Below are 14,493 nucleotides of genomic sequence, written 5' to 3'. Positions count from 1 at the left end.
TTTATTATTTTTTGAGGGATGAAGTAATTCATCTGGAGCCCATATATTTCAAATGGCAGGAATTGGGAGGGAGGGGGGTGGCTTCATATATTGCATTTGTAGAAAACTGGCCTTCCCATTCTTTTCCTTGATTTTTTTTTAAATGAAACTAAATAAAGCTAGATAGGCAGCTTAGCAGTTTTCATCATAGCAATCACTCCGGATGAGTTTTTATTACTCCAGAATAAGGTCGCAACACTACATCAATGTCATACTTTACACTCTCCCATTGGCCCAACTTGTGGGGACACTGATTGGCTTCTTGATGTTTTCAGCACTTCTATGCTGTGGAGGTAAAGCAGTTTTTGTGAGATTGAAAAGTGAGATAGAAATGGCCCAAGTGTTAATTTATATTTACACTGTAAACTCATTTTCCCCATCCACGTTTGCTACTGCAATTTTCATCAGCATAACACTCATGGCCAAGAAACATTTGGAATCCATCTGAATAGGAATGACTAAGCCTTATTTACACATTCAAAACTTAAAGGGGATGTGAACAGAAGCTTGCCCACTCAATATCCCTCCATATCTGTTTGCTTTTAGAGAAGAGCCTTTAAATGTGCAACAATTTCTAGAACTTTCCAGATGCTTATAGTTCTGAATTATAGACAATTCTTCCCCTCCCCAATATATGGACTAGTCCAGTGGTAAAATCCAAATTTTTTTACTACCAGTCTGTGGGTGTGGCTTGGTGGTTGTGATGTGGCTTGGTTGGCATGGCAGGGGGAGGATACTTCAAAATCTCCATTCCTACCCCACTCTGAGGCCAGCCACAGGTGGTATTTGCCAGTTCTCCAAACTACTGAAAATTTCCGCTACTGGTTCTCCAAATTGCTCAAAATTTCTGCTACTGCTTCTCCAGAACCTGTCAGAACCTGCTGGATTTCAACCCTGACTACCCCAATTATCATGGTTACTTATCATTATCTGGCTAAGACACATCCTGCATGTGAAAATCTGAGTGTCGAAGGCTTTAGAACTGAAATATGGTAGGTCTTCCTAGAAGATTTTTTTTATTTATTTACATTTATATCCCGCCCTTCTCCGAAGACTCAGGGCGGCTTACAGTATGTAAGGCAATAGTCTCATTCTATTTGTATATTTACAAAGTCAACTTATTGCCCCCACAACAATCTGGGTCCTCATTTTACCTACCTTATAAAGGATGGAAGGCTGAGTCAACCTTGGGCCTGGTGGGATTCGAGCCTGCAGTAATTGCAGGCTGCTGTGTTTTAATAACAGGCTATCTTACAGCCTGAGCCACCACGGCCCTAATATTAAATTAACCTGCAGATGAATTGGACAGTATGGGAATTGCCATTTTGTATATCTTTATATAACATTAATCTAGGGTTATACAACTTGATAGGTCAATTACAAGGCACATTGTTCCTGTTGCAGATATGTCTCTAATCTCAGTATGAGTTCCGCAAAGAAAATAACTCAAGAAATGTACCGGGATTATCTGAAACAACACTATAGGTTGTCATTCAATTCACAATTACCAAGGAATATGTTTTATTGAAGTCAATGAATCTTGCTTCTGTCATGATCTATTCATGACCATCAAGTTGTTATCATGATCATTTTCAGATTTGATTTGATTAAATGCTTTAGGAAGTTCAACCGCCTAACCTGAAATAATGCTTCTAAATGGCTGCATACAGACAAATCACTGAGGGTTTTTAAATCATAGTTTGTCACACAAGCTGTGGTTTATTTACACACAATAGTAAGATATAACAAGGTGAATATATGAATTTATGAGGAGGGGAGAACCCATAGATGTTGGAGCTAGCTGTGGTTGAAGGCAGTAATCTAGTAAGTCAAAATGGCTGGGTAATGATAGCTCAAGACATTCCTTTGCCTGAAGCAGATCAAAATGATGCTTTTCTCACTTCTTGTTTTCTGAAATAGCTCAATTAACTCTGCTTCATGGGGAGGCCTGACCCATGTTCTGAATGTAAAGCACATCCACTGCTTTTCATCTTAATCTACCATCAGCCACCCCTCAGATATTAAAATTGTAAATTCTCCTTCAGACAGAATGTTGTGCTATTTTTAACAATGTTTTTGTGCATCTTCCGAAAGAAAGAGAAACACTACAAATATTACTTACAGGGACGACTAATTGAAAAAAAAAAGGTTTAGATGTCATAATAAAATCAAAGAAAATCAATATTTCTTACTGAGTGAAATCCCTCCACATTCTAATTTGAGCAGAACTTTTTTTTTTAAGTGATAAGCAGCCTAGAAATATTTTGTAGCATAACCAGCTATGTAGATAGTATAAGGAGAAAGAGCCCTCTACTGGCTCTAAGTAAACTGCAAGTAAAGAGTTCTGTTCCAAAGCAGAATGTAAATTATTTCTCAAGCAGGTAAGCATGTAAATTATTTTACAAGCAGGTAACAACCAGGCAATCTGAATAACACAGGGCCCAAATTTGGAACAAATTGGATAAGCCTTGTTCAAAGATATCAAGGAGACCAACAATGCAATCTTCATAGGAGCAGTTTGAAATACAGGTTTAATAAAGAGTATTATTCGGAAGCCCAACAAGAAAATTCTTAAAACCATGAATCACTCTAACAAAAGCATCCAGTTTATTAGCTTTGTCACACAAATGCTTGAAATGAGCACCATGTAACATTTTTTTTTTGCTTATATAACTATGTTTTGCTTCTAGAGAGCTATATGCTAAATAAATAACTAGAGCGGTATGTATCCATACAAATCATCGATATATAGAGTCAGCCTGAGAATGAGATGGTTGATCTCTAACTTTAATAAATAAATAATACGGAGGCTTAAGTTGCCTGGAACTGTACTCAGGAAGGAATCAATTATATTTCCTATATTTAAACTAATATTTATAATGGTTTATAAACAATCTTCCCTCCAGCACATCACATATCAAATAACATAAGCACTGTGACAAAGAGTGCATGATAGAGAAGAAATTATGACAGAACATATATTTTTAGAGCATTTAAGCATGCTGATCCTAAGCATCATCAGGATAATCTACAGTATTTTTTTTTATAAAAGAGTCTTATCTATAAAAGACTTTTTAAAAATTGCCATGAAGAATTCACTTCATTGACCATGCACAAGGAACCCAAGTAACTTGGTCTACTCCTAGGTGTAATATTTCCAACCTTCCCTTCCCTGAGCAATATCCTGGCTTGACACAAACACTTTATAACACAAGGTAGATCTCCACACTGAATGGGGCCTATAGATTGCAGAATGATGTTTTAGACAAACCAAAATATGCACATGCATAAAGCATATGGTATAGTTATTATGTACCTCAGAGAACCGGAAAGAAATACACTTAAAATTTCCCCAGAGTAGTGAGACGAGTAGATGATTTACAGGCAAAATTAATTTTTATCAGCAGGAAGTGAAGTATTTTCAGGGATAGAGAACAGCATCAGTAAAATTACTATATGGAGCATCTCTCTTCTTAATATAGAGACACATACTTTAGGCACACTCCAGAGAAAGTTTTGGCTTTAGCTAACAGGGATTTAGCATGAAATCTGTTTATTTTTCTCATCAAAATTATTGAACGGGAATAACTTTTCCTGCATTTTACTTTTTTGAAGCAAAAAACATAAAAGAAGCTAAATATTGTGAGATAAGAAGCTAGTAATCATTTCTTTACAGCAAAAGAATTTCACCTACATACTTTTTCTGCAGATATTTCCTTTTTAAAAAAAAAGAAAGAAAAGAAATGACCTTTCCATTGTTATATCTCCATTCAACATTTAAGTAGCTATTTGGGAAGTTTTAAAGATAGGTTACATATTTTCAAAATACATTTTCCCCCAAATGTGTTACCATGTATAGCTAAAACTTTAACTTGATACTAATGTACTTGGGAGTAAGTTCAACTGAATTCAGATGCCTTAATTCTGAGTAGGCATCTATAAGAGTGCATTTTAAAACTGCCGTTCAGTGCAGATCAAACTGGAATAAGATGGCCAAGTCCAAAAGAAAATAGGGATTCATCTTTAATTCTTGACTAGAAGAGGGGATTTTAGCAAGTGTATCTTTTTATGATTAAGCTGAACCATTTTTTTAAAAAAAAAATCCTGTCTACTTTTAATATACTTGGACTTACATTTAAGCAAACCCCCCATATTGAATTATATCAATATTTTCTTCCATATTGCTTTTCTTCAGGATAGAGTTTTTTCCAATGACAACTATTTTAAAAGTAATTTTTATTTAAGTGTCCTACATCCTGACTCTTTTGAGTTTATTCTACCTTTTTTTTCAAGAGACAGGTAGCCAGAAAAGACAATAAATGCAAGAGATCATTTCTGTAGCCATATATGGCTCCTCTTAAGAAACAGCAGTCATTGTTGCAGAAGTAACCCACTATGCAAATCTTGTTAATTGGACAAACCTCAGGAAAGTTGTTATTGGCCAACATAAGTTCATCAAAAGCTTCAGTTACAGCCATTTTAATTTCTCTGCACATGAGATGATAATCATACAGTAGCAAATGAATATCATAGCAAACAACAACAACCCATAAATGCGTTGTTTTTTTTTAAATGGCTAGGATATGTAAAAGATAATGCAGATTATGACAGCTGGAGCAACATAATGCAAAGTCTACCAATGTGAAATAAGAAAACTGCCCTTTTAGCAATATGCCCATTGATCACTTGTATACACTAAATAGAGTAACTTTAATATGAACAGTAATTTAGAAGGCAGGTATCCCCCCTCTTAATCAATTATTCTCTTCTAAAGAAAAGATTAATTTAAGGGTGCCATAATTTGATAAGTCAGAAAATGTTATTACTGAATGAAAGAGCTGTTCAATCTAAACAGGACAAAATCTCCATATGTTGAAAATATAAAGGCTGAAACCTCATGGGGATCTGTTTTTTGGGTGGGGAGGATGGGAAATTCCTACAATACACACTCTACATGCTTAAGGTTATGGTATTATTGCTGATACCTGGCAAACCTTGTTATTTTAAGCAGGCAAGAACTGCTTTTAAATGGACCTTAAAGTTGATAAGACTAGCTTTTATTTTTAAGGAGTTACCAACACTAAGCAATAGCAGCATTTTTTTAAAAAGAAAAAGAAAGTCAAGCTCCTTAGCAAGAACACTAATATAAAAGGACAGAAATATCTTGCTGCGCTGTTCCTCTTCATATATATTGTATAATGAAAAAAGGTTGCCTGTCCTCAAAACATTTCCATTTACTGACAACGAGTCTTAAAAAAATATCTTTTTTTCCGAATTATGCAAAGCACTCTCTCTCTCACTCACCCTCCCCTTGGGCTAAGAAAGCAAAAAAATTCAAGTGCAGTAAAAGCTACATCATGATGCACTAGGGATAAGACATGCACTGAAACAACTCACCTTCATTCTGTGTATGTCTTGAGTTCTGAGAGGCTTTATTGACATCAGGTATGTCAGCAATGAAGCTCTGTTTCAGAGACACCGATTACAAGTCAAATGCATTATTCCAAGGACCGGTCCCTCTTAGCTGTTTCACAGATACACAGCTGGCATCTTCTCAGCAAGGAAGAAAGCAGCACAGTAAGTTGTCCACGGAGGGAGCTAGGTAGCTGGCTTCTCCAGCTCCAGCAGTTACATACTGATGCCATAGTACATATTCTCATCCTGTCTCTGGCTTCTTTGCCTCAACCCTCGCTGAGCACTGAAATCCTGCTGCTGTTGTATAATCAGGCCAGCCTATTTGGATCATATAGGCCTCTATTTAAACAGCCAATCAATAGACAGGCTGCTGGAACCTCAGATTTTTTCCCCCCACCAGGAGTAGCACATAAAAAGATTTTTTTCTCCCCAGCATTACACCCTAATTACATCAGTTATGTTTTAAAGTTGGTTAGTGAATCTGTTCTTCACACACACACACAGAGAGAGAGAGAGAGAGAGAGAGAGAGAGAGAGAGAGAGAGAGAGAGAGAGAGAGAGAGAGAGCGCAATAAAAGCTAGCTTCTTTCAAAAGAAGAGCACCTGCTTAGATTTTAAGCAGTTCTAATCAGAAGATAGAATAGGAAAATTGTGCTGTGTAGATACTGGAGAGAGAGGGGGGGGAGAGAGGGAGGGAGGGAGAGAGAGAGAGAGAGAGGGAGGGAGGGAGAGAAAGAGGGAGAGGCTTTTTACCTTCATGTTGCAGAAAACATTTAAGTGCCTTAAATCTAGTTATAGTGTGTGGGCATCTGGATCACTCCCATCCAGAATTTAAATCCCACACTTCTTCATTCCTTGGTCTCCTACCTCTCCAGTTCATAAAGTCCTGCATATCAATGGTTGTTGTTTTTTAGAGGTTTTTTTTTTTTGCTACCTTACAGTCTGACAGTGTTCATGATTTTTAGAGTGCTTAACAGTAGTTTAAACCATCCAGTACTTGTATGGTCTCTCTTCTTTTGAGTTCAATGTTCCCAGTGTGTGGCTCAGGAAACAGGCTGATGAAGTTAGGTTTCTCCATCTCTACAGAAAAGTGACATAAGAAAATGCCTGTGTGAAAGACCAGATCTCACTGCTTCCACAAAACTAAGATTCTCTTAGGCAAGTTTTTCCTAAGTCCTTCTGCCATATTAATAAGCAAAGCAAAATTCTCTGATATGCTACTTGGACCTCAAGCTTGATTTATTTTTTTCTTTTCTACATATGTACATTTATATTCTATAGTTCTTTGCACTGCAACTATAAAATCTGCGTTGCAACTTTAAGAGCTGCTGAGAATCTTGTCACTGCAGAAGGACAGAAAGATGAAAAATAAATATCTCAATGGCTTACCCTTCCCAAACTCAAACCATAGAGGTATCGTAGATGATGAAGAAATTTTACAGATTTAGTAGGAATGCTACTAAGTTTTGTTGGGAGTCAGATATTATACATATTTAATAAATAAATATGTCTGTATGTGACTGACAAATGAATAGACCTTCACATCAGCCAGCATAACCAATGAAGGAAAGGTTTTTTTTTAATTTCTTCCTTGATAATTGTATAGAGGATGGGATTTTGGCATTTTTGCCATGTATTGTAAATTATACCATAACACAGGATTTGAGCCCCTCCTTGCTGAAGCTCACCTTAGAGTCATCATAGCTTAAAATGACCAAGAAACTATTAAAATTATGTAATTATTGTCTCTCTCTTTAGATTGCCCTAAAATAATATGTAACATCCCTTACCTTTCTTGCTTGTATACAAAGCAAAAATCTTAATTTAAAAGGAAGCCAAATGAATACCTTACCTTCTGAGACGTATGACACTTCAAAAATGAACTTATTCTGAAACTAGCTATGCTTTAGATATGGAATTTAAGCACTGTATGATGATCTTCTATTTCTTACTCCTATGTTTTTGCATAATTATTGTTTTCTTAGCACAGAAAATCTATAAGGGAGGAAAAAAACACAGTAACTGCAGAATACCTTTTGATCAGTGGTGGTATTTAAATAATTTAACAACCGGTTCTCTGCCCTAATGATTTCTTCCAACAATGAGTTCACCAAGCTGCTCAGAAAGTTAACAACCGGTTCTCCCGAAGTGGTGCAAACTGGCTGAATCCCACTGCTTTTGATGGCTAATACTAAGAGCTATTTGTCTGGAAGCATCCATATTTTCTCAAGGACTACAAGCTCCCAAGTTTCTCAACTCTGAAATAGTTTTCCCAGGATACAGGTAAAAATGGCAATATTGTGCTGCAGTGGACTGTCAACTGCAGGAAGAATAACGGTCATAATAGTCATAGACACTTCATTTCCAAGGACTGTGAGAATGACTGATGATGCTCAATCGGTGATCCTCTTGCCCAAACCATTCACTGTAAGCAATAATAAAGTTTCCTTCATTCAGAAGGTGGGTTGTTGATAAGCAAGATACAAAACCCTTGTGAACTATATCAGGCTCTGAAGTCAAACTTCCCCATCGAATTGGCACTGCTGTCATTTCCACCACTTCTAATATATTTTCTAGTCTAGTCCAATAACATTAATTTATGCAATACAGATTTAAAACAGGTATTCACTTATAATTCATGAAAACCTTATTATTTGGTTTGTTTAATTGTTGAGACATATTGCTAAAAGAGAAATTGAAACAAATCCATTCTTTCAGATATATTACTCGAATTCTGTCGTTCAGAGAGTAGGATATTATTGACATGTAAGATGGGTAGTTCGATCCATAGTGCCTTAACACAACATTTAAATATCACTACACTAGGCAGCAGCATTAGAGTCTATTCATTCATTTAAAGATGGAGCATAGAAAAATAAGAATACTTTGAGAAATGAAAATTATTTGGTACCTAAATCTACTAACACACATGTTCTTTTTCAAAAACATACTATCCAATAAGGATAATGTTGCTCCCTTGTTTCTATCAGAAGGACACAATTTTAAGGAGGTGGAACAATGTTGCTAAACTCTGAGACATTTGGAAGTAAAGTTGTAAGATTCCCCACATTACCAAAACCATGCATAAATTTTGAAATTTTATTTATTTTTATCCCACATTTAATTTTTGTAATATAAATAACTCAAGGTAGAAAATATACCTAATACTCCTTTCTTCTCCTATTTTCCCACAAGAACAATCCTGTGAACTGAGGTTGGGGTGAGAAAGATTCATTGGCCCAAAATTCTAAATCCTTAATTACCATATTTTTCGGAGTATAAAAAGCACCTTACTTTTTGGGGAGGAAAATAAGAAAAAAGCTGGCTTTTGGCAGGTGGATCGACCTCCTGGAATATCCCCAATCAGCTGTTCCCAGGTGAATTTTAGTAAACTCTATGCCTTGCTTTTTTTTTTTTTTGCTTTTTTTTTTGCTTTTTTTCCTGCCTCTGAAAGCCTCATAAACAGCTTCAGAAAAAAAGCCTCTGAAGCTCTTTTTGGGGGCTTCTTTTCTGTAGCTCTATTTGGAGGCTTCTTTTCTGAACCTTTGTTTCTGAAGCTTCATTTCTGATGCTTTTTTCTGAAACCTCCCTTTGAGAAGGTGGGCAGGGTTACATTCCAAGTATAAGATGCACCCAGATTTTCACCCTATTTTTTGGGGGGGAAAGGTGTGTCTTATACTCTGTAAATATGGTATATAAACATGAACACAGCACAATCAGATAGACTGGTCTTTTTCTTCTCAAAATTCCTTTTCTTTAATCTGCTTCTGTCTTTTTCTGGGCCAGCATAATTAAACTATATCTAACAGTTATCTAAAAATTAGTAATTCAGCAGGCATAGCTTGTCATGAAAACAACTGCAGGCCTCAACTTTTTACCCATTAATATTTAATTCCTATTTTAAGTGTCTTCTAAAGCAGTGCCTTACCAAATGATACCAAAGAAATGGAGTCTGAAAACGAGAAAGTCATCTTAGCTACAAGGAGTAACAGTTTCTCCAAGTAACACCTCTCCTGTTCCATTTTAAAATAGGCACTTGTATTCAATTTCCTGAGATAAAAGGATAAGAACAGCTTGGGTGGGTTTGCAGCATACACATTGAACCAGAAACATACAGACCACATTTTAGCTAGCATGTCCAAATCCAAGTCATGCAGTTAGCTTATGGTTCAGTCTATTGTGCAAAGCCAGGCATTCAGTTAAATGAGTAAATCATGACTGTGCTGTTTAAACAGGCTCATTTTAAGCCTAGTATCCTGATACAAATCTCAAGCCAACACTGTAATATTCTCCTCTGAAGATATCTCATTAGCAGCCATTCGCACTGAAACCAATTCACAGTTTATAGTTTGTTTGCTGAATATTAAATATGTGCTAAAATGGACAAATCACAATGGTTTGTTTTTTCTTTGTTTTCCTACTGTATTAGCAATTCCAAACTCTAAGGTCTGCACTGCATGCAGAAACAAATCCAGTTAGATAGCCTCCAGCAGTATATATGGCAGATCTGACCCTACTTCCCACTCCAGTGAGATAACAAAAATTGAATAAGGAGCGATATAGATAGGATGAAATTAACCATTAATGGCCCGATAGTAATCAGGAAAGAGGGGAAACCACAATATAAATCCCTATCCTTCTTAGTATTATTCTTTAAGTAATACAGTCTGAAGATTGTAGCTCTAAATTTACTCACCAGGAAGAGAAGCAGACCTAGATGAGAGTTTTATATATATATACTAGCAATATATATATATATATCCACATATATATTTTTACTGCTAGTAACAAAGGACCTGGCTACACTTGGAAAGAGAAATTGCAACTTATGGGGAAAGCCTCTCTGCTTTGACTTTGCTATTCCAATTTAATTAACCATAACTACATTGCAGTAAACCTACTATGTTAAACCATAATTTTTTAAAAAAACCATGTTAGATTACCGATGGCTGATTTCACACAACTCCAAATCATAAACAAGACAAATCACATTTTAATTTAGCCAGAGGAGCAAACTCCTGACAATAATAAATTAAAAGGCAGGATTAAAAACTACTTACTTATTTTTTGAGAGGGAACATGAGGGAACTCTTCTACACCTCTTTTTAAAGAGCAACTAGAGTTGGACTATAAAGCCAATGGCAAGAGTACTGGGAGCTGTAGTTTAACATTTGCTTAGAGTCTCACATATTTCATAGTGATAAACATGGCAGTTCTTTGTTATAAGTAGGTTTGCTGTGTATATTTCAAAGGTGGTTGGAAGCATTGCTTTGATCAAGTGCAGCATTTTTTCCATTCTGTTGTCTTCATTGTTTCCCCCTTTACTCAATTGTGTCTGATTCTTGGAAACTGTCAGGACAAACCCCTGGGGCCAAGAGAAAGTGACTGGTCCAAAGTCACTTTGCTGGCTTTGGACCTAAAATAGGATTAAACTCATAGTCTGCTGGTTTCCAGTCTGAAGCCTTAATCATTACATAAGTTCTCAAACTCTCAGTCTGTTTTCTAGTAGCCCTACATTACAAATTTGCTGTCCTTGGTGCTGATCCTTGCTTTCATGATTTTGGTTTCAAGTCTCTGAAGTTATCCATCATCTTTCAGATTAATGGGTGACAAAAATCCAACTGCTTTTATATATCCTGAGAATAACCTTAGATAGTGTTTAAAAAGAAGTAAAATGCCACTGTAACACTATCACAAGCAAGGACAATTTCAGTCTTTCTTGGACTAAGGATGAAATGAAGGCAATGTTAAGGGGCCATGGCAGGAAAAAATAGTGTCACCAAAGCATGTCTGTTCTGATTTTAGGGGGTAAGTCAGAAAGACTTGTGTGTAAGCCTGGAAAAAAAATCTTTTCAGGAATAGCAAAAAGGTGCTGTGCTTGTAAAAAGTCTGAATTGGTACTTCCTAATATCTTTTGAAAGGTGGCCCTGTTAAACATCTCTCATTATCCTCTTCCTTCACCTCAGTTATACATTTTGCTGCCTTCCAACTTTAGAGATTTTGCATTCACCATTATCAACTTGTAAAAAAATAGGATAGAATAGAATAGAATATACTTTTTTTGTTGGCCAAGTGTGATTGGACACACAAGGAATTTGTCTAGATGCATATGCTCTCAGTGTACGTAAAAGAAAAGATACATTCATCAAGAATCATAATGTACAACACTTAATGATAGTCATAGGGTACAAATAAGCAATCAGGAAACAATCAAATTAATATAAATCGTAAGGATGCAAGCAGAAAAGTTACAGTCATATAGTCATAAGTGGAAGGAGATGGGTGATGAGAATGATGAGAAGATTAATAATAGTGCAGATTTAGTAAATAGTATGATGATGTTGAGGGAATTATTTGTTTAACAGAGTGATGGCATTCGGGAAAAATGTTTTTTTGTGTCTAGATGTTCTGTGGTGCAGTGCTTTATAGCGTCCATTTGAGGGTAGGAGTTGAAACAGTTTATGTCTAGGATGTGAGGGGTCTGTAAATATTTTCACAGCCCTCTTTTTGACTCATGCAGTATACAGGTCCTCAATGGAAGGCAGGTTGCTAGCAATTGTTTTTTCTGAAGTTCTAATTATCCTCTGAAGTCTGTGTTCTGTCTTGTTGGGTTGTAGAACCAAACCAGATAGTTATAGAGGTGCAGATGACAGACTCAATAATTCCTCTGTAGAACTTTATCAGCAGCTCCTTGGGCAGTTTGAGCTTTCTGAGCTGGCGCAGAAAGAACATTCTCTGTTATGCTTTTTTGATGACGTTTTTGATGTTAGCTGTCCATTTTAGATCTTGTGATATGGTAGAACCTAGAAATTTGAATATCTCTACTATTGAAATGCTTAGGTTGAAATGTTTATCTGAATCTTTCTTTCTTTCTTTCTTTCTTTCTTTCTTTCTTTCTTTCTTTCTTTCTTGATTTATTTAAATAACTTAAGGTAACAAACATATCTAATACTCATTCCTCCTCCTATTTCCCCAGATCAACCTTATGAGCTGGGTTGGGGTTGAGAGAGATTGACTGGCCCAAAGTCACTCAGTTGGTTTTCATGGCTAAGACAGAAGTCAAAGGACTAGAATTTATTGTCTGCTGGATTCTAGACTGGTGCCTTAACCATTAGGCCAAACTGTTCTCTTTTATTTAATATTTAATATTTTATGATATTATTTAATATGATTCTTTTCATTACATAAAAGGAAAGCAAATTAAGTAATTAAACAGTTAATGGAGAAGTCTTACTATTATACATGACAATCAGTTGAGCAAAATATTACTTAATTTACTCTTCTTTCTAAATTGCATTCTTCTCCTCCTTCCTAAATTGCACTAAATTTAGCTCAGGCATTGAGTCTGGCCAGGCCATGTATATAATTTTATTAAAAGGTCCCAAGGATGATCTTTAATTAAATGCCCCTTCATTTCCCATTCACATGGCTGATCATCGGCTTTTAGCAAAATAATGGTAGATTTAGCAGAAGGATATTTGTAAAAGTAACACCTAAGAGACATCTAAGTAGGTAAGCAAATATCCATATTATCTGGCAATATTTTTTTTCTTCCTTCTTAGCCTTTTTTAAAGCAAGGACTACTTAAGGAATTAGGAACTGAGGCAGTAATAGAAACAATCATTTTAGCCTTAGTAGAAAAAGCTTTTGATCCTTTTCTCTGTTTTTTGGGGGTGGGGAGTGGTGGTGGAAAATATTTACTTCATTGTAATAATATTGGGCAACGTAAATGATTAGAGGAAGAGATGAGAAAGCATTGTTTGTTTGATCAACAGAAAGCGGATTACCTGGAACTTTTCATAAAAGTTGATTAAGGGGAAACTGCAGTTGAAAACAGAATCTCCAATTCAGTTTGGCCACTTTTCTAAAAGAAAAGCTTTTCTACCATTAAAGTTCAGGCAAGTCAAGGGCAATATATGGGAGCTGTTGCAAGCTTCTCCCCACTCTCTCTGAACTCTCTTACTCCTCCCTGTCCTCTGATTAAGGCTTATAATTGCAGAAGTTATCCAAATAAGTAATTGTAAAGTGACATCATGCTGATTTGAAATTTGCAATTTATTTATTTATTTATTTATTATTTACATTTCTATACCACCCTTCTCCGAAGACTCAGGGCGGTTTACAGCCAAGTTAAAAAGACATATACAAAAATTAAAACACAATATTTGAATTTAAAAATCTGAATCCATAGGCCGAATATTAAAATAACAAGTAATAAAACCACCCATTAAAAATTAACCTTAGGCCAACCCTGCTCGGTGAAATTTAACCCCAAAGGAAAGGCTATGGTATCAAGTGAGAATGTTATACATAAACATTTATACTTTTTTGATATAAAAATGAAGGGGAAAAAACTGGTAAAATCCAAACTGGTTCACTGGCTGTACATGCGCGCTGTGTGCCAAACACACACTGGGTTCGTATGCGCAGTACACACCAAACATGTGCTGTGTGCACCGGTGCACATACACAATATGTGCCAAAAGGAGGCTTCGGAAGGTAAGTAGAACAGTAAGGGGGGATCAGCTGTGCCGCGTGATATAGCTTAGCTAGAAAGCAGGATTTCCTGTTTTCTAGCAAAGCTAAATCCTGCAGCGCAGCTGATTGTCGAAAATACTGGTTTGGAGGAACCGGTAGCTTTTTTTAACCACCGGTTCACCCGAACCAGTAGCTTTTTAAACTGCCAGTTCAATCGAACCGGTAATTTTTTTTTACTACCGGTTCACTTGAACCAGTAGTTTTTATCACTACTGGTTTGCTTGAACTGGAGCGAACTGGTAGCATTTCACCCCTGGGAAAAACTAAGGGTTGTGGTTTCTCATGTTTGCAGATATTTTTATAACCTCAGCGCAATCTTCTTCTTTTTTATGGGGTGGGGGGAGTGAGGATAACTACAGACAATATCCTGTTGGAAAGGACAAGGGAAAAAAAGAGGCAGAAGGATGACAGCTCCACCCCTTTTGTATCTACATTCTGAGAGGGGCAGGGCGTGTGGTGTAACAGTGCAACATAGTTTTTACCATTTGAATGAAAGCAGCAA

The sequence above is a fragment of the Ahaetulla prasina genome, chromosome 3, assembly GCF_028640845.1.
Source record: "Ahaetulla prasina isolate Xishuangbanna chromosome 3, ASM2864084v1, whole genome shotgun sequence".
Taxonomy (NCBI): domain Eukaryota; kingdom Metazoa; phylum Chordata; class Lepidosauria; order Squamata; family Colubridae; genus Ahaetulla; species Ahaetulla prasina.
The sequence above is the reverse complement of the archived record's forward strand: the minus strand, read 5'-3'. Positions refer to the sequence as shown.